Genomic DNA, 27,709 nt, shown 5'->3' on the forward strand with positions numbered 1-27,709 from the left:
TTCTTTATTCTCTAACAGCTACTGTTCTATACACTATATACAAATGGAGATTCTCAGTCTTTCTCTATACACTGACTTGCTAACTCACTCACTTGCTGGCTGACTCTCTCTCTCTGAGTCTCTCTCTCACACACAGTGAGTCTCACACTATCTGACTGAGTGCTGGATTGGAACATGCAGATATAAGAACACGCCTCCTCCTCTCCTCAGAGTCAGGAGACTGATGAGGTGATTCTTGAGTATGGGAGGGGTGAAATCTCCTCATCCTCCCCCATTTCATCCGACCATTCAAAGAATCTTTAACACAACTGCAATTTATACACACACTCCAAAAGTTGTACTCTGCTTACAACCTTGGTTAACATATCTGCAGTTACCTCTCTCCCCCTTTATCTAAGACACTTTAACAATACCATTAAACAATCACTGTAACCACTCTGTGTCCATTAGGAAGGAGTTAAAACATAAACCTCAATTTGTAGTTCACACAAAATACACATTGTGAACACTCAAATGAATAAGCAGCTTCTAGAAAAATCTTCATACACGTTTCTTTCTCTCTGATACAAATTAACATTGCTCATTTAGGCAGATTTGAACAAACCACTTTCAGTATTCAAACACACGCTTGCTTCTTCAATCCTGATCCTTTAAACATATTACACATGAACCACTCTAGGTCAGGTAAGGAAATAAATAAAGCGTTTTGTGCTATTACTCTCAGCACACTTTCTGCCTGGTTTAAAAACCGCACCAGAGTTGCACGTGACCACAGTCTTGGCGAACTCTTCAGAAAACCTTTTCGGTGGTACACCCTTGGTTGTTCTCTCGGATCTGCGCAAAACTCTCTGATCCTCTTGTTCTGGTGCTTCCTCCTCTTTGGGAGAATGGGGAGCTAAAGTATATGAAGCTGCTAAGTCTGCATCTGCGTCAGACTCTTCTGAGGCTTTTGGGCTCTGATAATCTGTGCCACTATCCGAAATTATACCGGCATCAGGATTATCAATCACATCAGAACTTGCCTCTCTCTTAACTGTCTTTGCCCCTTTTGCACCATCATCACAAATGGGATGGCACTGAAAAACGCCAACTCTGTCCCATTGTGGATTGTCCTCAATACTCCTGGTCAGCCTGATGGTTTTCGTGTCTGTGATCAGAACACGATAAGACCCTTTCTCATATCCTAGGAAAACACCATGTTCTCCACGCTTGCTCAGTTTGTCACCCTTCGAGGTGTGCACCCAAACCTCGGATCCAAAAATTTTAAAATGCTTTACACATGGCTTCCTTCCGTGAAGCATCTCATATGGGGTACAATTTACTGCGGACTGGTACCTCCTGTTATACACGTGACAGAAAAACGAAAGAGCTTCGGCCCAATAGGGATTGGGCAGCCCCGAATCATGTAACAGTGTCCTGATTCCTTGCTGCAGGGTCTGGTTTACTCTCTCACATAAACCATTCTGCCAGGGTGATCTGGGCGTGGCAGTCCTATGCTCAATGCCCTGTTCAGAAAGAAAACTCTCAAACTCCTCTGAACAAAACTCACCTCCCCTGTCACTGAAAAGACAACGTACGTTCTCATTATGTACATTTCTGAGCCATTTACAAAACTGGCGAAACTTGGTAAAGGCTTCAGACTTTTTCTGCAGCATATAGACCCATACATATCTTGAATAGGAGTCTATCAAAACCATGAAAAACCTTGAATTGCCTCTAGAAAGCGCTAGAGGCCCCACTAAGTCTGCATGAATGACTTCGTATGGTTTCTTGGCCTCTCTCCCAGACTCTGTACCTTTGGGAGCTTGCCTTGCCTTAATCTCCGCACAAGAAACACATTTCATGTGGTAGGGACATTCTTTTAACTTCATACCCTGAACCATATCAGGCATTTTTGCCACAGCCTGGAAATTCAAATGAGCAAAAACACGGTGGTAATAATGAATACATTGGTCATGCAACTTCTCATTCTTATCAACAGATAAATTGCAACACTCTTTCTTAGTTGCTTCTGCAGTACCTGTACCTGAAACAAAAGGCAATTGGTACAAACCATTAACACATTTTGCATACAGAATGAGCTTGCCATCTCGACGAATTTCACAGCGAGATTTAGCAAACACCACCTTAAACCCTTGACGCTCAAGCTGGGAAACACTCAACAAATTGTCCTGAATATCAGGCGCATACAGGACATTCTTAATTGTTGCATTCAGGCTCTTTAAGAACACAGTTCCCTTAGCCAAACTCGTGAGAACCGTCCCATCTGCTTGATTAATTTCTTTCTCTTGCTTCTCAAGCTGAACAAAGAGATCCTTATCTTTGGCTACGTGGTTCGTGCAGCCAGAGTCGACCACGAAGAAACTCCGCCCACGTTGATTGCAGCAGCGAGAGATCAAAGCCTTTGAAGTAGCAGGTGCTTGGGGGTTTCGTCCTCCTCCCCCTCTGCCTCTGAAGTTTCCCTTCTTCTTTGAAGTTTTCTTGCTGCACTGAAAACTCAAATGGCCTTGTGCTCCACATGAAAAGCACCGCTTCTCCTTTAGTGCTTTAACAGCAGCAGTTTCACTTTCACTTTCCCCTGCTGGAGACTTAGGCACATTTTCAAGCACATTTTTAACAGCACCATTTTCCCGGCTTTCTTTAACAGCCTGTCTGCGATCCCACTCATTCAGGAGCACGCTAGACACATAATCTTCCGTTAGCCGGTCAGAAGGCATGGTAGAAATCTGGGCAGCTACTCCATCGTAAGAGTCATCTAGGCTATTTATCATGAGCATTGCAAACACAGCCTCTGAAATAGCCAGGTCTCGCTGAACAAGGTCCTGTCTGAGACGCTTTAACTCAGATAGATGGCTAGGCAAATCACCACCTTTTTCCAACTCAAGCCTGCACAGTTTCTTGAAGAAAATCACGCTGGAACCAGCATTCTGCCTCAAATGCATATCTCTCAGTTTATGCCAAACAGCTCGTGCAGTTTCTTCACCCTCCAAGTTCACCAGCAAGTGGTCTGAAACACTCAAAACAATTGTCCCTCGGGCTCTCATGTCCGCAGCATGCCACTCAGGCCATTCATCATCATCCTTATCGGGAGGGTCATCTTCTATAGTGTGAAATAGCTTCTCCCTCTGTAAAAGCGCTTTCATCTTCACTTGCCATACTGCATAGTTTGCAGGCGTCAGGAGAGGAAAAGACAGAGCCATCTGGCCAGAATGTGCACAGGCCATGTCTGCTATTACTTAGAGCAAGACACTTCCCTCGTGCAACACAGATAAAGCCTTGACTCCTTCAGCCACTCTCTCTCCCACTCAAAGCGCAATTAACAGGCAAACAGGGATGCTATCTTCTTTCTTTTGCAGTCAGCAACATACCTCCATAAATCAAGCAGCAGCAACAGCAACAGCGGCAGCTTGAACACTCTGCTCCAAAACAGCTCTGCTTCTGGGCACCACAAATCAGTCCAGCATGCAGCCTCCGTTCCGCCGTCCGGCAATCAGCAACAGAAACCTCTGGCAACTGGGATGACTGGGATGACTGGTACAACTGGAACACCGCCTGGTCAGATGACTGGAACAACGACTGGGCCCATAACCGATGTCAGCATCGCCCTAGAGCCAGTGTTACCAACTGGACTCGTCCACCTTTGCCCCGACTGGGCCAGGCGAGCTGGATGGCACTTCCAGAGACCACCTTCCTCTGTAGAACAGGTCCAAGTGCCGTGGACTCACAACTCAGAGCTGTGAGCACCGCAAATCACTTCACCAAGTAAACAGTCGTTGTGCAGCAGATTACAGCAGAGCATAAATACTCAGACGACAGTGCTGAAGAATATCTTCTTTATTCTCTAACAGCTACTGTTCTATACACTATATATAAATGGAGATTCTCAGTCTTTCTCTATACACTGACTTGCTAACTCACTCACTTGCTGGCTGACTCTCTCTCTCTGAGTCTCTCTCTCACACACAGTGAGTCTCACACTATCTGACTGAGTGCTGGATTGGAACATGCAGATATAAGAACACGCCTCCTCCTCTCCTCAGAGTCAGGAGACTGATGAGGTGATTCTTGAGTATGGGAGGGGTGAAATCTCCTCAGCCTCATCTGCAGCAAGCTAACCTGTCCTTACAAACTTGATTTGACAGGTGGAATGTTCCTCCTCTCCCAGGGGATAAGCAATTAGTTTTCAGGCCTGGTTTCAGGTGTTGTTTCTGACCTTTGAAAGCTTTCAATGATTTGGTTCATGGTTTCCTTAGAAACTGACTTAACGTGAGATGCCAGCAGTTGCAAACTTCAGGGGACGTGATGAACAGTGTTAACTTCCAGACTTGCACTGGGAGGCAGGGACCCAAGAAAAGAGGCTTCAGGTGTGTTTTCTAATGTGAATGTTGAGTCATACCATCCAAAGGGGGGTAAGTGAGGACGTATGCAACCAGCACCCTTCAAAAGAGGCACTATCTGGTGCTTCTCATTTCCTGGAGTGACCAGACCCATGAGGGACTTATGTAAGAGGGAATTTCAGCAAGTGCTGACTAGGAATTGGGGGAAATTCAATCCAGTTTTCATTTCAAGGTGAAGCTGCCTAATTCTCACTTTCTGAGACAACACACAGACTGAAACACAGCCCTACCATTAGACAAGGGAGGCAGCTGCCTCAGGTGGCAGGATCTCACCTGTGTCAGCAGTTGTGCTGCGGCATTCTGCACTACCTGCAGTTTCCAGGACATCATCTGCAAGGGAAGTCCCACACAGAGTGCTTTGCAGTTCTGTGGCATCACTGAATGTCCTGAGATAGCTACTGGGAACCTATAGGAGTCTGGACTGGTTCTCATTCCCAGCCTTTACAGATATGAATCATAGAATCATAGAGTTGGAAGAGACCACAAGGACCATTGAGTCCAACCCCCTGCCAAGCAGGAAACACCTCCAGAGCACTCCTGACATAGGGTTGTCAAGCCTCTGCTTAAAGACCTCCAAAGAAGGAGACTCCACCACACTCCTTGGCAGCAAAGTCCACTGTTGAACAGCTCTTACTGTCAGGAAGTTCTTCCTAATGTTTAGGTGGAATCTTCTTTCTTGTAGTTTGGATCCATTGCTCCATGTCCGCTTCTCTGGAGCAGCAGAAAACAACCTTTCTCCCTCCTCTATGTGACATCCTTTTATATATTTGAACATGGCTATCATATCACCCCTTAACCTTCTCTTCTCCAGGCTAAACATGCCCAGCTCCCTTAGCCGTTCCTCATAAGGTATCGTTTCCAGGCCTTTGACCATTTTGGTTGCCCTCCTCTGGACACGTTCCAGTTTGTCAGTGTCCTTCTTGAACTGTGGTGCCCAGAACTGGACACAGTACTCCAGGTGAGGTCTGACCAGAGCAGAATACAGTGGCACTATTACTATGAGGTTCAGAGTTTTGGAAATTCATTAGGTTTCTGGTACTTTCTTCTAAAATGCCAGTTCTAGCAGGGAGAAGAGCCAGGAGACCTCTTGGGCAAAAGAGCCTGGATTAGAGGTCATCTTCAGAGAAGTTGCAGTCAAAGGGATCTGAGGATGAGTCATAGTGAAAGACTGGATCCGACTGCCCAATAAAACATCCTTAGGGCAGGTAGTTGTTTATTCACTTTTCCCTCCGCTCTGCACTGTATTTGTAGCTCTATAAACCCCAGCTCCTAATCTTGCTGCTCACATAAACTACTGACTTAAGCAAAAGGGAACAAGATCTGCTAGATAAATCTGCCAGGGGGCAGACAGTTCCCGTCTTCTCTTTCCAATTAGAGTTAATGGGACTCACACACATGCATCAAATGACATTTTGTGCCACGAGTTCTTAAGAATGAAGCAATTTAATATATTTTTCCTACTTTCCCCCCTGCCTTTTATTTTATTCCTAAAGGAAGCTCAGAATGTACTCCAACCACCCTTTCTTTTTGAGCCAGAAAGTTTCAAAGATTTGGAGTTCTCATTCTTTAAAAACCATCACCCTCAACTATTTGTTTTCATCACCTACTTTGTTTCTAAGATTTCAATCCTGATTTTCCTGCCCTAAAACGGCTCATGAAGTGGCATGCACAAAAACCAATCTGACTACAATTGCAAACAGCCCAAGGACAAGTAATGAGGTGCCTTAGTAGGAGTCATCGACCAGAGAGCTAAAACCCATATCAATTAGTGGTGTGAAATCTCCCCTTGGCTACTATCATAATAAATTTGGGGAGGGGGAGGAGGAGGAGAATGGTGATGATGGCAATTCTGGTCCCTCCAGGGTTGGCCCTACCATTGGGCAGAATGAGGCAACTACGGAAGAAGAGGAGGAGGAGGAGGAGGAGGAGGAAGGGTGTTTATGATTGGTGCTGATGACAACAACTCTGGTCTTTCCAAGGCTGGGCTGGCCCTACCACTGGGCAGAGTGAAGCAACTACCTCGGGCATTAAGTGCTAAGGGGCACTTCTTGGTTATTCCTGTCGGAGCCCCATACAACGGAGCTGCAATGGCTACTCCTCCAACCGTATCTTCGGAACCCATCCAGGCTCTCCTCCGACGCTGATTAACGACCTAAGCCTTTGAATGAGACTTCAGGCACACTCTCCATTGCGCAGAGTACCCATACAGCAGCAGAAGAAGCCAGAAATATGTGCTACATTGCTACTTTATTTCTAACTACGCAAGACAGAAATGAATATGCGTCTGCTCTCTGTGAGAGACAGAAAACAACATGACAGAGAAACAGGAAACCAGTAACATCAACATCTGTCTCCCGTGAGACTTCCAACAGTCTGGAATGTCAACAGAGTCTTGTGACTCCAAGAACTGCACAGTGGCATAACAGAAACCTAACAATTCCTTCAGCCATTCCCTTCTGTTACCATGTGGCCTCTCCTGAGCCTGCTGATCTGACCTGCCGCCTCAGATGGTAGGGGGTGATGCTATCACAGCCTTCACCAATCTGCGTGGTCCATCTCAGTTTAAGGCAGCTTCATACGTTCAGCTGTGCTGGTGAAACTGGAAAGTGCCTAGCAGGTTGAGTGACAATGCTACACATTGCAACCTAACATGCTCAACATCGCCTGCCCCGGCTTTGCAAGACTGTCACCACAAAAGACTGGTGGTGGTGGTTTCAAACTAAATGAGACTAAATGAGAAGCAACTGCCCAGGCTTTTAGCCTAATCAGACCATCATAGGATGCTGATTAGGAATACATTAGCAGCCTTTTGTAGGCTTCTACAGGATTGTCCTGCCACTCGCAGGATACACAAAATCCCTTACAATGTAGCAGTGTGATTATATAATTTAAATTAAGATTAAATCAAACCAAACCCCAGAAGGCACCACCTTGCTTCCTGACAAGTCAAGAGGTGTGATGTTCGCAAGGTGAAAGATGCAAAGACAGCCAGTGTGCTGACTATACCAAATTGCATTTAGTCTTGGTGACAATCCGGCATTAGCACCAAGCTAATCATTTGCTCATCCATCTCATTTTCTCTTAACTTGGTCACTTCCAGGGACTGCATATTGAGCCAGGCGAGATTTATTTCTTGGCTTTGATGGCTCCTGCTGTCATCTTTCATGGACCACTCAAATTGACCACATAGTCAATCCAGACAGAATGAGTCAACGTACTCCTGTGTCCCCTGGAGAGTTTTAAAAATGTGTTATGTGGGTGTATATTTGTGAAAGGCTTTGTGTAGCAAGGTTCATCTTGTTAGGATTAGCACAAAGGGGGCCGATATTACCAGAACTGGTTAGTGTAGGTAGGTTAGGTTAGTTTAATGTATTAAATTGATGAATCAATTCTCACAACAAAAAGCCCTGAAGCAACTTACAAGAAAAAAAATCAAATACAGTAGTAAAAAGGCAGAAACAAATGGAAGTTTTCTTTTTTTATGACATTATGGGATACCAGCATCTCTTTCTTCACTGCCCTGGCAGCCATTTTGTGCTGGCGCCCACAGCATGTTTATCAATATATGAATACTAGAACCTCTTTTTTTTGGGGGGGGGGGGTTTAACCAAAGAAAAGCCACTGCATCAACGCAATTAAAAGCATACAGTCAGAATAAAAACATGCAGTCATCGGTGCTGCCTAGAAGCCCAGGAAAATGAAAATGTCTTTCCCGGACACTAAAACAATGCCAAAGTTGGCAGGAGGCAGATCTCCTTGAGAGGGAGCATTCTACAAATGAGGGGCTACCACAGAGAAGGCCCTTTCTCTAGTTTGAGAGGATACACAGAGAAGGGCCTCAGATGACAATCTGGGCAAGTTCATATGGGGAGAGGTGGTCCTTTAGCTTTAGACACCCCAAGCCATAAAAGGCTTAGGCAGCCATGGCTGTGTGGCCTGAGCTCTGGCTCTATGTGTGCTCAGCTAGTGAGGAAGCCAGGTCAAGGGTTAGCTCTTCTTACCCATGTTGCCTAGGCCTAGAATCGCAGCGTCTGCAGCCTATCAGGCAAGATCCCCGGGTTTAACATCAACTGGACAACTCATCTGCTCCACCAGAAATGGAGAAACTTTTGATTCGGTCAAGGGCCTTCTTCCCTTGGGGGTTTGCATTTTGGTGGCGAGAGGGGCAGAAGCAAGTGGTGGGAAAGGCCAGAGCAAAAAGGGGGTGCCCCCTTCTCTCTACCACCCACTTCTCTCTCATGCTCTCTTTCTCCCTGTACAGCGGGAGGGCACATCATTCTGGTCAGAGGTCTAATCCATTTCCCCCTCTATGTTCCATCACCCCATCCATTTTGGCTTCCCACCAAGACCACTGCCATTTTCTCCTTCCAACTCCTGTTGGTGTGCAGAGGGCCAGGAGGCCAGCTGGCTAGCCCAGGCTGGGCCGTTCCCTTCCAGCCGTCCCGCTGCAAAGACCATCACCTCTATTCCAACATAAATTAGCGACCTGGGCTTCTGAGCCAAGGCACACTATCAGCAGATAGAACTGCGCACACAGAATAGGCGTGAGGCTTGTGGAAGCATACTACAACTACAGATTTATTAATCATAAATCAGGACAAAGAAACATGCCGTCTGTCTCTCATGTCGTCTCAGAGAGAACAGCTAAAAGCAAAAGCAATACACAAGAGAAGTTCCCAGCATACTGTGCTGGAATGGAAACAGACATGTGACACGTAACAATCCCATGTCTGTTCCTTAAGGTGGAATGGAAATGTCAACACCACCCACCCCCTCTGAGCTCCCATCAAATCGCACACCCCTTGGGTCACAGGTTCCTCCCCATTGGGCTAGATCAATCGATCTCAAACAAAACAGTGGTGATATTGTATAGCTCCAAAGCATTTTAAATATCAGCCTTTCCTCAGCCAGCACACACACCGCAAGCCTGCCTTCTTACTTACAACAAATCCAGAGTGTGGCACTGGCTGGCAGCTTCTTCCTTCATATTCTCAGTTTTGCTTTTGCAGAACTCAGAAAGGAGAAGGCTGTGGACAAAGCTGGGATCAGTTGACTGTGCCTACTAAGGGCTGTGTTTGTGTCTGCCATTGGCTCTGGCTCCACCTACTGTTGGCCTCCTGCCTTACACCCCCCACCAGTCCTCCCAAAAAAAACCCTGCAGACACCACTGAATACTGGAAATAGCTGGGTATCTGAAATAAATGCATGTTCTTGTAGGGGCAGGGAAACCTTTAAAGAGATGATGTCACATTGTGTGGTTTGCTTGGCTAAACATCTATTTTAACAAGCTTTTCTAGCTCGATGAAAAGGTCTCTGCCTTACGTATTCATTGGTACCAGTGAATAGCATGGTAATACTCAATTCATTATAAGCAGCAGGTTCACGGAGCTCAGCAGTGCTTACATCTGACTGCATAAGTTTCAACTTGTAAAACTCGCTGAACTTTAATGAAAAATTTGCAGCCAGGTGAAAGGCAGCCTTTAGTTTTTAAATTAAAATATGCCATGCATCTTGCAAAGAAGTGTTACAATTTGAGCCACATTGATGAGGAACAGGGATCCAGACCTTGCTTGGCTATTGTCTTCATTCTCCAACTTCCTCTGTGCTCATCTTTGTCACATCTTGAAAGCCTTGTCATCACCTAATTTCACTTGACAGAGCAAGTTCCCTTGGCACTCCTGCAGATGACATCATCGCCTGCAGATGACATCATCATGATCGCTGAAGAAAAGACCAGAAGCCACACTTCTCCATATTCCCCTTCTGCTATCACTTGATTGTAATAAAGCCCAGTGGCGTTGCATCCTTTGCTGGCGCCCGGGGTAGGCACACACACCTGCACACACACATACTGGGCGGGAATGGGGTCAGGGGGTGAACAAAACCCATTGAGGCATCCCAGCCCTCACTGCCACCGCCACCGGACAGAGGCAGGACATCAAAGGTTCAAGGGCCACACAGCACTGCCTGCCCATCCACATGGGGAGAGCTAAGCTGGCCAACACGGCCCCTGGCAGGCAAATCCATCAGTGCTGACCAGGTGGCCATTCAGCGAAGGGGCCAGGGATGCGGAGGCCAGACCAGGGGGGCTGTGGGGCCCAGAGACCGCCGGCAGCAGGTAGGGTGTGACAGGGATCCCAGTGTGGGGGCACCTGGTTCACTTCCCCTCAAAATCGTGCACCCCAAGCTACAGCTCTGATAAAACCTCTAAGTGGTTTAGCAAAAAAGCCCAAAACATTAGACTTATGCACAAAAGACAATTAAAACATGCATTTAAAAAAATAAATAAAGAGATAATTAAAATCAACAATAAGCTCAAAAGGGATTAAATGGCATGTAAACATTATGCAGGACGCGGGTGGCGCTAAGGACGCGGGTGGCGCTGTGGGTAAAAGCCTCAGTGCCTAGGCCGATCGAAAGGTCGGCGGTTCGAATCCCCGCAGCGGGGTGCGCTCCCATTGCTTGGTCCCAGCGCCTGCCAACCTAGCAGTTCGAAAGCACTCCCGGGGGCAAGTAGATAAATAGGGACCACTTACTAGCGGGAAGGTAAACGGCGTTTCCGTGTGCAGCTCTGGCTCGCCAGAGCAGCGATGTCACGCTGGCCACGTGACCCGGAAGTGTCTCCGGACAGCGCTGGGCCCCGGCCTCTTGAGTGAGATGGGCGCACAACCCTAGAGTCTGTCAAGACTGGCCCGTACGGGCAGGCGTACCTTTACCTTTACCTTTAAACATTCTGCATGTCTGAACAGATTTACGTAAAGAAAAATGTTTTAAGCGAAAAGGAGGACAGCAAAGGCCCCTGGCTGAGGTCGATAAGCAGGGAGTTCCAAAATGAAGGTGCTGCCACAGTAAAGAAAAAGAAAAAGGGGGAAAGTTTCTTACCCATGTGGAATGAGTGTCATGTGGCACCTGTAACAGTGTTTAAAAGAGCAGGAAAAGAAACTACAGTGGTACCTTGGGTTAAGTACTTAATTCATTCTGGAGGTCTGTTCTTAACCTGAAACTGTTCTTAACCTGAATCACCACTTTAGCTAATGGGGCCTCCTGCTGCTGCCGCGCTGCCGGAGCACGATTTCTGTTCTCATCCTGAAGCAAAGTTCTTAACCTGAAGCACTATTTCTGGGTTAGCGGAGTCTGTAACCTGAAGTGTATGTAACCTGAGGTACCCCTGTAAGTGGAGTTGTTCAACAGAGCAGAAGGTGTTTAAGCCACAGCAGGTTATTAAAATAGGCAAACCCCACCTTGTCTCACTAAAATAGGCCTCGCCTGATCTCCTCTCCAACTGAGATTGCAAAGAGCGAGAGATATTTGAAGCCAGTCACCTTGAACCAGGTAACGACACTCCTATGGCTCCTTAGAGCATCAGTTACGTGCCAAAGCATTGTAACTAACGAATGCACAGGGAAGCATTTGGGCTCAGAGAATGACGGATATGGCTGCAGTGGGAGGCCGCCGCTTCAGACTAACCTTGGGCTCACCAAGATGATAGAAGCTGGGAAGGAAGAAGGTTTTCTCCAGTCCTGGATGCCCTTGACTACCTCCCTCAATGGGCAGGTGTTGCAGAATCTGGTGGGGGGTGGAGAGCAACCTTCATTCTGCTCAAGGGTCAGATGAATGCCTGCAAATGTGTGAAAAGAAACTTGAAGGCCGGATGAATTTCTGCACGTTAAAAAAGGAGCGACGAAAGAAAAATAATGGCTGGCAGGACTGTGGCCAAAGTCACACCCTGGATTTAAAGCACTGCAACACCACTTTAAACAGTCATATCTTCCCCTGTAGTTTGTTAAGGGTGCTGGGAGATATCAGAAGACCTCCATTTCCCTCACAGAGATACAATTCTCAGAGTGGTTAAAATATCAATCCTTCCTCCCTGGGAACTCTGGGCCTTTGGCTCAGAATAAACAGCTGGTATTTTCCAGCTTTTAAAAAAATGCCAGCAAATGAAGTAGTCTATAAAAGAGTGAGCCTTACATACCCTCCAACATTTCTCTGATGAAAATACGGATGCCCTATTGGGTAGGCAAACTAAGGCCCAGGGGCCGGATCTGGCCCAATTGCCTTCTAAATCCAGCCTGAGGACAGTCAGCGTGTTTTTACATGAGTAGAATGTGTGCTTTTATTTAAAATGCATCTCTGGGTTATTTGTGGGGCAAGGGAATTTGTTCATATTTTTTTCCAAAATATAGCCTGACTTCCCCACAAGGTCTGAGGGACAGTTGACCGGCCCCCTGCTGAAAAAGTTTGCTGACCCCTGCCCTATTCCATAACAATAATTTTTATTATTATTATTATTTATAGCCCACTCATCTGACTGGGTTGCCCTAGGCTTGGGGGTGTCTGGGTGGCTTCCAACATATATAAAAGCATAATAAACAAAACATAAGCATAAAAACATAAACATTTTAAAACTTCCCTATAAAGGGCTGCCTTCAGATGTCTTCTAAAAGTTGTAATTTACTTATCTCCTTGGCTTGGGGGTCACATAACCCCATACCCTCCAACATTTCTCTGATGTAAATAGGGACATCCTACCATACCCTCCAACATTTCTCTGATGAAAACAGGGATGTCCTAAGTAAAAGTGGGACATTTCAGGATCAAATCAGAAACTGGGATGGCTTCTGTGAATCTGGAACTGTCCCTGGAAAATAGGGACACTAGGAGGGACACCGGCAAGGGTCTGCTCAGTCAGAACAAAGGCCTGTCGAGTCCAGGACTCTGTTCTCGCATTGGCAGATTTTGGTCTTTCAAATTACAATGGTGCCCTATGCAAGGTCAAAATTTGGAGCCCCACACTGCCTTTCAACTTCTGCTGAATTCACTACGTCACCTTTGAGGCACCCTGTGATGCCCCCTAGGCTTGGCACCCGATGCGGGGGAACCCGTCGTGTTCCCCTAAATATGCCTCTGTCAACCAGATGCCCAAATGGAAAACCTCCAAGTAGGACTTGCAGGCAATGGCTCTCTCCCCAGCTGCGATTCTCAGCGACTGGTGCTCAAAATTTGCATTCCTTGCTCCGCCCACTTTTGCCTCTGGACCCCGCCCCCTCCTCTTGAACACAGGCTCTAGGAGATTGCCCAGAAGTGAATGCAACCCACAGGCTGAAGAATGTTCCCTACCCTGGCACATAGCACATGCGGACAAACCATGGGCTGCATGTAGCCTGCCATGCTGCTGAATCCCTGGGCATTTCCCACTGTTGTTGTTGCGTGTCAAGGTCCCCAGGGCCACCCCAATAACTCACACATCACACAGAATTTTTTGTTTAAAATTTTTGGCATAATTTTGGCCACAACTTTATTAAAATACAATCATGTGAGTGGTTGCTTAGGCATTGGTTGCAACTATCTGCCCCCACCATGGGGGACAGACTGACATTCCGCATGATGCGAAAGTCAGAATAGGGGAATAGACTTGGGGGTGTCGTCGGAGCAGGGAACCTGCCCTCACCCCAAATGCAACCAGGAGCTCATTGCTATGGCATGAGCCTCCTTGACAGAGTGGAAAAGCAATAGTTAGCCCCCAGTTCCTTTAACGGAATCCCTTGCAACAGCAGCAGCATTACAGGGGCAGGCACAGCCAATCCATGCCCCTCAACCGACCAAACCATAAACCAATGCCTAACCGCAACCTTACAAGTTGTGACGATTTGCTACGCAGTAGGCAAAAACCAAATGGCCCCAGCCAATCAGCCAGATGGACAAAATTCCTACCGGGCCCTTGCCCCAAGAGCAGATGACCCCATGACAGGCATAGCAAGGTCAAAGCGAACAACCCTAATTCTAGGGAGGGGGGGACGGGCAATCTGATGCACGGGCGAAAAGAGGAAGCCCTAGCCGTGTGCAAGGAGTTTTAGCATTTCTGGCTGTCAATCAACAAGTGGCAACATTAACTTCTTCCGAACAACAAGGGAAGCCCCAATCGCATCAGTGGCCAACGATCAATTAGCCCGCCCCCAACTTTGGAGTGTCCTGGCGGCCCCCACCACAACACGTGCTCTCCATGAAGGAGAACACGCTTTGTTGTTTAGTCGTTTAGTCATGTCCGACTCTTCGTGACCCCATGGACCAGAGCACGCCAGGCACTCCTGTCTTCCACTGCCTCCTGCAGTTTGGTCAAACTTATGCTGGTAGCTTTGAGAACACTGTCCAACCATCTCAACATTTCCCACACTGACCAGCTATTTGACCAGAGGGGAAGAGATTGCTGTGCTCACTGCATGGACAGCAATTTTAGCTTCGTCATGACAACTGCGGAGTGCACACTTTAACCTGCCCCTGTCAGTGCTCCCCATAAAGCCAAGTTTTTCATTGCTAGTGTGCTAATAGCAAGGCAGGGACAGAAATTTTAACTGCATCATGATGGCTGGGGAGTGCCAGTTAAATGCTGTGCTCCCCAGCTATCATAGCTGGGGAGGTTAAAGTGTCTATGTGCAAGGGGGGCAGGAAGAGAACATCAGTGGGAGAGGAAGGCTTTATGCCTGCAAGTCGGAGATAAGTAGAAAGGGCAATGTCATATGTCTGCAGGGGAGACAAAAATAGGGGTTAGCAAAAATTTATAAAAAGCGTCCAAATCATAGAATCATAGAATAGAATCATAGAATCATAGAGTTGGAAGAGACCACAAGGGCCATCGAGTCCAACCCCCTGCCAAGCAGGAAACACCATCAGAGCACTCCTGACATATGGTTGTCAAGCCTCTGCTTAAAGACCTCCAAAGAAGGAGACTCCACCACACTCCTTGGCAGCAAATTCCACTGTCGAACATCTCTTACTGTCAGGAAGTTCTTCCTAATGTTTAGGTAGAATCTTCTTTCTTGTACTTTGGATCCATTGCTCTGTGTCCGCTTCTCTGGAGCAGCAGAAAACAACCTGCTGGAAGTGCAAGAAAGAGGTGGGGACATTATACCATATGTGGTGGGGGTGTAAGATGGTAAGACAATTTTGGAACGAGATACATAAGGAGATCAAAAAGATCCTCAGGAGCTCTATTTCAAAAAAACCAGAGTCCTACTTCTTGAGTTTATTGACAAACGACATACCCAAGGACAAAAGGAATATATTTTTGTCTATAACCGCAGCCGCAAGGATACTTATGGCAAAATATTGGAAAATAGAAAAAGTAGCACAAATGACAGAATGGCAAGTTAAGATTTGTGAGTTTGCCGAAATGGCAAAAATGACTGCAGCAATCCGGGGCTGCTCCAATCAAAAATTCTATGCAGAATGGGAAGGCATAAGGGAATACATGAAGAAATAAAGCAGAACTCTTAATAGGCAATTGTTAAGCGTGTAAGGGCAAAAGAAGTAATTCTAATTTAACAGTTTTCATGTTACTCTGTTTTATCAAAGCAACTAGAAAAAAAATATTATGATGGGGTGATCTCACACAGGTGAAAGGAAGCAGTGGGGAGGAGGGGAGGGTTAGGTTGAATTTGGGAAATAAAATAATATATGGGACAGCAAAGGATATAATAGATTCTTATAGAATAGTAATATATTGTAACCAGAATAGAAGTTTAAAAGGGGAAGTATATGTACTTTTAGTATTTTCATTATTATAATAGTTATTATTATTTTTTATCGGTAGAAGGCAATGTTAATTTAGGCTTCTTTGTTTTGCTGTCTGTATAAAAAATTTTAAGGTAATAAAAAAAATGGGGGTTGAGGAGGGTCAGCTGGGGGGGAGGAGTAAGAAGTGTCCTCATTTTCATTTGATGAATGTTGGAGGGTATGCATTTATCTATTAGTATTTAAATGTTTAGAAACCATACTTTCATAGTACAAAAAAATACAGCAAAGCAGCATATATCATGCAAAATTACAATCAGAAAAATAAAAACATAAATGAAAATGCAACAACAGCAAAAAAAAAATTTTTGTACCCCACCCACCTGACTGGTTTGCCCCAATCAATAGCTACTTTCTTTTGAATTATGGTGCTGGAGGAGACTCTTGAGAGTCCCATGGACTGCAAGAAGATCAAACCTCTCCATTCTGAAGGAAATCAGCCCTGAGTGCTCACTGGAAAGACAGATCGTGAAGCTGAGGCTCCAATACTTTGGCCACCTCATGAGAAGAGAAGACTCCCTGGAAAAGACCCTGATGTTGGGAAAGATGGAGGGCACAAGGAGAAGTGGAAGACAGAGGACGAGATGGTTGGATAGTGTTCTTGAAGCTACCAGCATGCGTTTGACTAAACTGCAGGAGGCAGTAGAAGACAGAAGTGCCTGAACTGCTCTGGTCCATGGGGTCACGAAGAGTTGGACACGACTAAACGACTAAACAACAACAACAACAAATCTGCAGGCCAGTCCAGGACCAGCAAATTAGATTGTTTCACTTTAAAATATGGACGAAGTGAGTATATCCTCTACCCTTACTTACCATGTGTGTAAATTGAGGGAGGGGCAGGGCTCTGTCAAGACTTTGAGAATCCTCCACACACAGGCACTGAGCCTCCAGTGGACTTGGCTGGCATTCCAATTATATCCTGTTAATATTGAGTGAAAAGCCTTGACCACTTATGCATCCATTGATCTCATATTCATGACAGTGGAAATATGAAAGCCCAAAGACAGGAAAGATGAAGTTTTCTGCCACTAATATGCAGATGGAGAAAGCTATTGGCCTTGGACTATCAAGTGGAGAAGTAAACGAAGAGCATTTGAGAGCCGTATCGACCCCTTCTGGATGCAGAATGCGGGTTCAAGCCCTTTGCTTTCATCAGGACCGTTTCATAAAAGAACAAGTGAAATTATGGTCATGGCAACGGGTATAAAGAAGGGGTGAGTAACCTGTAGCTTGCAGACCACACACAGCCCCCAACCCTGAAGGTTTTTGTGTCCACTCTCAAAGTGGCAACTTTAAATAAATAAATAAATAAATCTCAAATCACCTTTACGATGGTTATGATGGATGACTCCCTGTTTACTGCTGCTGTTCTGCAGTTCTGCAGTTATACAGCATCCAGAAATATGCTTCCATGAACAGTTCCCTATACTATAGATGGAATGTCTATATATTTGCGTCACTAGGAATTGGTTTCCCATGTTAAGTTTAGTTCTCCGCTTGCAAAAGAATATGTAAAGTCCTTGTGAAAATTCATCAGCATTTTTAATGCACTTTTCTCCTAAGAGACACAATTTAATTTTATTTTATTTTTTTCCATTCCACAACCATCTACTGATTTGGGAACTAGCTTCCAGATTCCCAGGGAATGAGGCATACCACAACACACACACACACTCTTTCTCTCTGTCCCGGAATTTCAGTTTGTGTATTGTTTCCGGAAGTGTGAATTGGATAGATGTGAACTGAGCTGAATTTCCCTGCAGCCCTAATCTCTATGCCCCAAATGCAGCATTACTCTAGCATTACTCTGTCCCATAGAAGTTAGTGGGAGCCATTTGGGACTATTTTTCCAACGGTATTTTCATAACCCTGTCCCCTTTACCGTCATAGCCCCATCCGAGGTTGTATTTCTTGGCTGTACAGGGTGTGGGTGTGTAATGGAATCTTGAGGCCTGGCTCAGAACTGACACCAGCACCTAACATCTTAGCATTGGTCACTTCTGATATCTTCAGAGTATTGCGAAAGAACAATGTCAATCAACATTTGATGATCTCCTACTACCGGTCAACAATAGAAAGTGTCCTTTCATACTGCATCACGGTGTGGTACGCTGGTTTGACATCAATGAATAGGAAGTGCCTACAGAGGGTGGTGAATACAGCACAAGATATTATGGGCTGTCCTGTGAATCCGCTGGATGACATCGCGGAAGAACATTGCCTCAGGAGAGTGAGGAAAATTCTCAGGGATGATTCACACCATGGGGGGACTTTCTTGATCTCCTGCCCTCAGGCAGAAGATATAGAAGCATGATTAGTCGCACCAACAGGGTAAAGAACAGCTTCTATCCGTGGGTTGTTAGGCTGCTGAATGAAAAGATAACAACAGGGCAACTGACTTACGGGTTTGGTGGGTGCAACATCTGGGGGTTAGGGTTAGGGGGCGCAAATCCACAGGTTAGGGGGCGCAAATCCACGGGTTAGGGGGCGCAAATTACTTGCCTTGCCCCGGGTGCTGACAACCCACGCTACGCCACTGGTCAGTAAACAAGGGGAATTAAGACTAAGAGAGCTGAGTGGGGAGTGCTTGTGTAATCTCACTGTATACAAGTTGTACAAGTGACAATAAAATATTTCAATTTCAATTTCTTCTCTGAACCCTCTTCTTCTTCTGTCCATAAAGACTGATCTGTTTGTCCCACGTAAAACCCAGAAGGGTATTGTGGGCAGACGATGGCATAAATCATGTTGGAAGACGGACGGGTGAATGGACCCCTGGTGTTATGAGTTATGTTACAGAGTTGCCAGAGTGGATTTGGGGATTGAGTGGAGGCTGGCCCATTAGAACAAATGGGGTGCTTCCCTACCAATCAGTCGCTGCCTGCCTGCCTTCTCTCTTATTTACAACCAGTCCAGGAGGTAGCTCTGCCTTATCAGCCTCTTCCTCCTCCTTAGTCCCAGTGTTGCCCTTTATAGAAATCAGCTGGAAGGAGGATGGGGACAAAACAAGCATTCGTTGGCTCTGTTGGTCATTGGCTCTGACTCCAGGTACTAGTGGCCTCCCTGCCATGATTCCACGCCAACAGTTCCATAAGGCAGCAGCCATGACTGGGCATCTGGGTCTTCCACGCAGCCTGGCCAAGAGCCTAATTGCCTCCTCTTTAAACCTCAAGTCAAAGATTTGTAGACTTCATCACCATAACGTGAGCTCTTGAGGGATGGTTTTATAAATTATTCCCACTATATTTTTCAGCAGCTAGCCCATGTTGGGAACCTCTTGGGCTTCTGCACCTTTTAGCACTAATAAGGCTTCATGCAACCCCAGAGCACCCTGCTCTCTTAAAACTCTCAGTCGGTTCCTGGACCTGTAAATAATACGTTAGTTTTCATTCCGTTAGGCGTCCGTGGCTAAATATCCAGCTCAGCCTCTGTGAAAATTGTTTTACTGCCTCCCTCTCTAGGCCAAGCTTGAACTTTTTATCTTTTTTTCTGTTTAGCTGCTTCCTCTAATTGCCCAATTTAAATTTCTATCTTCTTGCCTCTTGGGCAGTTCATATAACTAGAATGCAGACTAGAGATCTCTCTTAAATTCACCAAAAGTAACTGTATTACCAAATGTAATGGGTGATGTAATTGAATCTCTGCCCTATCTAGGGCATTGCATTTAATACTATTGTATAATTCCCAGCTGTTTCATCCTGGCTGCCTCTGCCCTTTGACCTTTCGCAGAGCCCTTCGAAAAGGCCTGGAGTGTATCATTAGCCAATGCCCCCCTATTCTTCTTCTGAACTCTTTGCTTCCTTTCTCTTAGGTCATTTCAGCGCGTTTTTTCCTCAACTTTCCTTCGCTTCTCATCCTTTCTGGGATTCCCCTTCCTCTGCTGTCTGTATTGGAGCACCTTCACATTTCTAGGATAAACCCAATACATGTTTTATCGTGTCAAAATGCTCTGATGGAAGTGACCAACAAGGCAGCTGCAGACACAAATATGCCCCAAAGCATTTCCTAAGGTGCCAGTGAAAGGTCTCAAAGCACAAGAGACCTCTTCCTGCTCAGTTCCAGTTTGCACGGGATCATCTTCTCCTACAGGCCGCCACGGCAGCCATTTTGTGTTATGCCACACCCCCACCGTAGCCATTTTGTGACTAGCACCCATGGAACTTCCTCAAAATTCCAGATACATCAATTTGCCCACAAAGGTTGGCAATCCCTGCCTCTAAGACTTTGTTTGCATTCTCAAATCAATGCCCGGTTCATATACTCAGTGAAGGTTGTCCTTTTCTAAGGGAAGCATGAAAGCTTCAGTGAGGGCTCCTGAATTTGTTAGACCTGTAAGTCACATAGAGTGCTGCCTTCACTTAGGGCAAATAAGGGAGGGGGGGAGGGGGGCCCATTTGGACTGGGTAGGCCTCAGTCTCAAGGAGAAGCTCAAAGGTAGACATTTGTGTTTTGAGGGGGGAGCAGTTACATTTGATGAGTTTCACAACTTGTTTTATGCATAGCAGCCCAGAATGTGACACACACTCTCAGAGCAGAGCTGCAAATTTAAGCAAATAAAAGGTGTGATTTGGAAAAAATACACATTTTTCCTTCTTAAGTGATATAAGCTATTTATTTTGAGGCCTCAGAAGCTGGAAGTGGTCTGAGGCTCTCTGAGAGAGCCTTCCTTCACCTCTCCAGTATATAAGACTCTGGAAATGAAGCTGGACTCAATAACTGGGGAAGAATAATCATCCCACCTCCTTTAGCCTGCTGAGATCAGGCAACCTGTTCTGTATCTTTACTTACTTGTTCCATTGATTGCAGAAGTTGTTTGAGTTCATTGACAAACCCTTGAGGGTGGTAGCCTAAGAGTTAATCTCCTACTCTGCAGGAGATTTAGCAGGCTGATGGGGCAAAGTTGTTTATTGGGAGAGGAAGAACAGTAGCTCAGTGGCAAAGCATTCCCTTTGCATGCAGAAGTTGCTAGGCAGTGAATCCAGGTAAAGCTGGTAAAGCTGGGAGAGCCAGCACTTCCAGTCACCGAGCTTGATGGACTAAGGGACTGACTCAATAAAGTGCAAGCTCTTATGTTTCTATTATTACAAGTGCGCTCCTAGCAGGCAGATGTGCAACGTCCTTGTAAGCTAAACCAACCTTTGTAAGGTGTCATGGGGCTAACAGGAAGAGCAGGTCATTCATAGGTCAGAAAGAGAGACGGGAGGCTAACTTGCAGTTAGTTTCTTTATTAAGGAAAGGGGGGAAATACAAGGAGGCTCATAAAGGCAAACTCCCCTAATGCAGAAGTTGCTCAAACTGGCGTGCCACCCCTCCTTTGCTCTCTAGCTCTCAGAGTCGGTTCTCCTCCTTCTGCTATAGTGAGTTCCAGGAGCCTCTCTCTGTGTCTGTCTGGCCTGTCGCTCAGCAACATGGGACATCCTTCGTTTTCTAGGAGTAAGTGGGGCTGGACAGCCTTCAGCAGAGAGGCTCTCATAATGGAGCTGCAGGAGAGATGCAGGCTTTGGCTCCCCTCTCTGTCATCTCTGTCAGTGGCTGCATCCAAACGGGAACCCTCATCGCCCTGTCCTGTTCTGGGCCACCTGCCTCCTCCTGCCTCAAGCTTCCTGCTTCTAGTACCTCCCAGCTTGCCCCCTCCTCTGAGGTATGGCTGGTATCCCACCACCAGGATTTGGGATCTAAGTCATCTTCTTCTATGCCTTCTCTGGGGGGGTCCTGAGCGAGGGGCTTCCACCACTCTTCTTCATCCAGCCACTCCCTGACATGAGACATCCATGCTTCTCCACCATGCTTAGTCATGGGCAGTGCTGAGCCAAGACTTTCATCAGATCTTTTCTGGCAAGTCATGGTTGGTGAAATGAAAACACAGCCACCCAAGAGGTTGTGAGCAGAAGCACTTTGCAGAAAGGGAGGTTACTTTTATCTTGTTAGCTGTACAGTGGGCGCTCGGGTTGCTAATGTGATCCATGCGGGAGGCACGTTCGCAACCCGCAGCGTTCACAACCCGCAGCACCGCGTCTGCGCATGCATGGGTCGCAATTTGGCACTTCTGCGCATGTACAAAGCACTACATAGATGTCAACTTTCCCCTTTTTTTAAGGGAAACCCTATTTGGAATAAGGGGATTTCCCTTTAAAAAAGGGAAACATTGACAGCGATGAAGCGGTATTTAGCACTTACGTGCATGCGTGAGTGCCGAAACCCGGAAGTAACCCGTTCCAGTACTTCCGAGTTCGGTGTGGTGCACAACCTGAAAACGCACAACCTGAAGCATCTGTAACCCGAGGTATGACTGTACAAGGTGGATGTACCATCCCCCCCCCCGGGGTGTAGCCAGTTTTTCTGCTTTGCTTTAAACTTATTGTACATCACTTAGAGGACCATGCTATGAGGCAATTAACAAATATGGATAAACAAATTAGTTACAACAAACAAACAAATATTAAGCAAATGCATACAGACTTCAAAGAAGTATGAAGTTAATTAGCCATGGAGAACTCAGAGGCAGGATCTGGCCCTGGCATCTTGAGAGACCCAATGGGAGAGATTTTTTAAGCATGACCTTTACTCACCTATTGAACTCAACCATGCACTGAGATTTTGGATTCGCAGGGAAACCAAAATGCTTGTTTACAAAGCTATTGTACTACCAACCTTACCGTATGCTTGTGAAACATGGACCACTTATAAACACCATCTCCAACTCAAAAGATTCCATCAATGGTGTCTCTGAAATTTTTTACACATCACTTGGAAAGACAGGCGATCTAATGCCAATGGACTGGAAGAAGCAGAGATCACCAGTGTTGAAGCAATGATTCTTCAACATCAACTTCATTGGACTGGTCATGTTGTGCAGATGCCTGATTATCGTCTTCCAAAGCAACTACTCTACTCTAAACTTTAAAATGGAAATAGTAATGCTGGGGGTCAGCAAAAGAGGTTTAAAGACTGTCTCAAGGCAAATCTTTAAAAATGTAGTATAAACACCGACAACTGGAAAACACTAGCCTGCAAGTGCTCCAACTGGAGAACAGCTTTTACCAAAGATGTCAGGGACTTTGAAGACACTCGAACTCAGGACGAAAGGGAGAAATGTGCTAAGAGGAAGGCACACTTGGCAAACCCTCACCATGATCAACTCCCGCCTGGAAACCTATGTCCTCACTGTGGAAGGACGTGTGGGTTCAGAATTGGCCTCCACAGTCACTTACGGACTCACTGTTAAAACTGTTTTTATGGAAGACACTCTTACTCGGTTACCAGTGATTGCCAATGAAGAAGAGCACTGAGAAATATTCACCATTGAGTTCAGTTAGAGACTTTCTCCAGAGTGCTAGCCACTGCTTTACCATTTTATTGTTCTTAAACATTTTTTCAAAGCCCTACATGTGCTCACAGTGGTATGACAAAGGAATCCATACATCTGAGTGGAGGGTGGATGGTGTTTGGCCCAACTTTTAGAGCGGCATTGTAAAACCACGGGACTGTAGACCAAATGAGGCCTGTGAGGCTGATTCCCTCTCCCAACCACGCCCATCAGCCCAATGGCTGCTGTGATATGTTGAGATGCCAGAGAATTCCAATGAAAATGTAAACAGGAGTGGAAATTGCCAACATCCGCTTATTCATGTCGTGTCCAGAATGGAAATCAGTCCAGCAAACATGATAGGTATTCACTGCTATTGTTGCTTTCGGTCCACAAACGATACATAATTGATTACATCTCCCCCCCTTTTGCGTTGGGTTTCCTTTGTATTGAAACGAATGGGATGGAATAACGTAATGACAATGCAAATATGTAAGTTGTGCAGTTTGTGCAATTCATTCCACAAATCGAATAAGTTACATAATTTCACCGCAATCGACAGCAGGACAAACTGCAGCGGAAAGGAAACAGTCCTGCATGTGACAAACCTAGAACATGAAAAGATGCCCTCTTCCGTCCATATCAGGAGCTTCCTAGGGCAGCTGATGGGGCTCTCTAAGTGCCTAACAGCTGGTGTGCTGAAAGCACACCCCTTTGATCAGCTGAGAGGTGCGGAGAGTACACCCCTTGGATAGTGAATTGTCCAATGAGCTTCAGAGGAGCTCATCTCAGCACTGATCAGCTGAGACAATCTAGAAGCAGCTGAGACAGTCTAGAAGCAGGTACAGGTCCAGTGCTAAGGGCCTTCTGGCAGTTCCCTCACTGCGAGAAGCCAAGTTACAGGGAACCAGGCAGAGGGCCTTCTTGGTAGTGACACCCGGCCTGTGGAACGCCCTCCCACCAGATGTCAAAGAGAAAAACAACTACCAGACTTTTAGAAGACATCTGAAGGGAAGCTTTTAATGTTTAATAGGTTATTGTATTTTGGTGTTCTGTTGGTAGCCGCCCAGATTGGCTGGGGAAACCCAGACAGATGGGAGGGGTATAAATACAGTGGTACCCCGCAAGACGAATGCCTCGGAAGACGAAAAACTCGCTAGACAAAAGGGTTTTTTCATTTTCTGAGGTGCTTCGCAAGACGGATTTTCCTAAGGGCTTGCTTCGCTAGACGAAACGGCCCTGCCTCTTGTGTCATGGCGACGGTCACTGCACGCACGCACGCTCGCTTCCCCGCTCCTCCGGCTCCTCCCACCTTCCGGCTGACGGTTAGTGCCTCGCGCCGCTGCCCACCCCCCTCACGCGCTCCCCTCAGAGAGCCGTTGCCGCCAGCACCTCTCTCTCCCTGGAGTCGCGCTCCTGAGCCCCGCCGCCCTCCAGCAGCCGCGTCGCACGGTGGCCACAACGCGCGGGTGAGTCTGAGGTACCAGTTGCGGCAGCTGTCCTGCTTCTCCCCACCCCTCCCCGCCGTTGTCAGTGTTTAAATGCAGTGGTGCTTCGCAAGACGAAAAAATTCGCATAACGAAAAAACTCGCGGAACGAATTAATTTCGTCTTGCGAGGCACCACTGTAAATTATTATTATTATTATGATGATGATGATGATGATGATGATGATGATGAATTAATGCACAAGATCGATGAGTCAGCAGGGTTTAAATGGAGATCTGCAGTGCACAGAGTTCGCCAAATCACTGGCAGTCGAGACGTCTCACCTCCCACATCTGTAAACAAAGGACAGGCATTGATGGTGTTACTTCAATCCATAACTGGCTTGGCTCAAGGCAATGACTCCGTTCTGTACCCATCTGACAAGTGTGCGTCCAAGGAAGGGCTCTTAATTTCTCATTGCTGTGTTTTCCTCTTTTTTTGTTCTAAAAACCTCTACTCAGCTGAGAATGTCAGACAGGAAAGACAAAAGAAGGGGGGGGAAATGCCATCTATTTTCAGGTTTTTCATTTAAAATGGCTAATTCCTTCACTTTTACATTTCTCGTGCCTTTCTTTCAACCGCTTTTCTCTCCTCTCCCACATCCCCATGCATGAAATCTGAATTAGAATACTACCCTTTGCATATTTGCTGTGTTCATCAGCAATTTATGTTTGCTGGGGTGGAAAAGAAATTGGTGCACGTGGCGCTGAGCTGATACTCAGGGCTTTTATCCCAACAAGAACTCTAAATCTGCATTGTATATAAAGCAGAATTTGGATACTACAGATGTTTCTTCTTCAGCGTCAGTATTGCTGCCAAACATCTCCAGCCTTCTAAGCATCACAGTATAGTGTTCTCACTACATTGCTGAGAAAAGAAAAGGACTTTCCAACGCCTTCAACCACTTTCAGAGCTGTATATTGAATTTTATCATACAGTAACATATAAAATGAGTGTGTGTGTTTTAAAATAAAATAATTGATTTTAAGTTCAGGAGTTCAAGGATAATTTTAGAAAATACTTTTTCTAAGTTGTACATCCTTGTTTCTCAGTTTGATGCTTTTACGATGGTGTTTTATGTTTTGTGATTTGTCGTTATTTTCATTGATTATAGTTTAGTAATTCTTCATTGTAATTGCTAAGGGCAAAGTGATTAATTATTATTCGCTAGTATTTAATTTTGCTGTTTACATTGAATATTGCTTTATTTGATACGTTGTTTATTGTAAAGTTATGCTTTTATTGTAACTTTTTTGTATTGGATCAGATTGTTGTTGGGTATGTGATCTTGCTGTCTATTTTGCTGTTTCTTCAGCTTGAAAACTGCTTCATGTAGAGTAATATAGAGAGGTGGTATACAAATTTAAAAGTGAAATGAAATAACAACAATATAATCCATACAAAATGAAAGGGCACATCCAATGCAAATCAACAAAATAAAAACCAGCAGAAGGTTCAATTAACCAGATAGGAATCAACAACTAATGATAATTAAAACCAGCCTTTCACATGCCATGAAATGCTAAGTAGCAGAGGAAAGTTTCCACCTGGCACTGAAAAGACAGTAACTTCAGTGCCAGACAGCCTCATTGCAGAAAGCATACCAAAGATGGGGAGCCACAACCAAAAAGGCCCCGTCTTCAATTGAACCTATCTTGGACATGGCACATGGAAGAGGACCTCCAATGTAAAACAATGCAAATATTTAGTTGTGAGGCATGAAGAACCAGAATAGTTTGCTATCACTCCCCTTATTTTCTGAATCCACAAAACTTTCCAGAACTTCAGATCTCCATGTGGTTTACTGAGGGTGGAGCCAGGGAGTCACAATGCCTATCAAGGTGGGGCTAGCATTATGGTCCCGCTCCCTCCTTGACACAGTTGCTCAGTGTATAGAAGAGAAAAACGACAGGAGCAGCTTGCTCGATAGGGTAGGGTCACACTGATGGCCTCCTGACAGCGGAAACGTTGTTGTTTACTGGGAGGGGGCAAGGCGGTGGTGAGGCTGCATGGTGCACAGTGTGGTGCCAGAGTAAATTAGTGTGTTGCACAGCCCTGACCTCACCACTGCCCCTCCTCTCCTTTCTGCCTCAGCACCCCAGTAAGTGTCAGCAATACAGTGGGACCTCGGGTTACGCTTCAGGTTACATTCACTTTGGGTTACAGACTCCACTAACCCGGAAGTAGTATCTCAGGTTAAGAACTTTACTTCAGGATGAGAACAGAAATCGAGGGGTGGCGGCACAGTGGCAGCGGGAGGCCCCATTAGCTAAAGCGGTGCCTCAGGTTAAGAAGAGTTTCAGGTTAAGAACAGACCTCCAGAACGAATTCAGTACTTAACCCGAGGTACCACTGTACTGCTGCAGGGGGGCTATCCTGTCTCCCCCCCCCCCCCCGGACAAGCCTCTCCCAGAGCTGAAAGACCATTATTCTTTTGTTAATATCAGCCAGTTGAAGGAAAGAGGAAAAGACAGCCATTCTTAGGCAGTGTAACTAGAAAAAGCAGTGCACACTTTTCATCGGGGACTTCTTAAAAACCCATTCGGCTCTGGCTACTGGCCAGCCTTCATTTTCTCAGCCAACTGTAACCGCACTTTTCAGCTTTCAACCATTTTAATGCTTTGGCTCCCCTACCCCACCTCTTTGTCTCTCTTTCTGCCTCTCTCTCCTTCTTTCAGTTTTTGAGTTTCCACCACCTATTTTTTAGCAGAACTCCACAAAGAAAGAAAAAAACGGTTTCCAAGTCTGGGTCGCCGGTTGCTGAAAGTCAGCAGGGAAATTATGTGCTCTCGTTTCTCTGCACAGATTATGCCCAGACAAATGACACAAGAGCACAAGGGAACAGGAATCTCAAAGGAGCATCTCTCCTTAGTCATTTCAAGATTAGGAACTTGAGGTAAAATATGGTGCAGCGTGCAGAGGAGCCCTGGAACTTTTTAAAGGTC

The sequence above is a fragment of the Podarcis tiliguerta genome, assembly GCF_965153285.1.
Source record: "Podarcis tiliguerta genome assembly, chromosome: 11".
NCBI classification, from domain to species: Eukaryota; Metazoa; Chordata; class Lepidosauria; order Squamata; family Lacertidae; genus Podarcis; species Podarcis tiliguerta.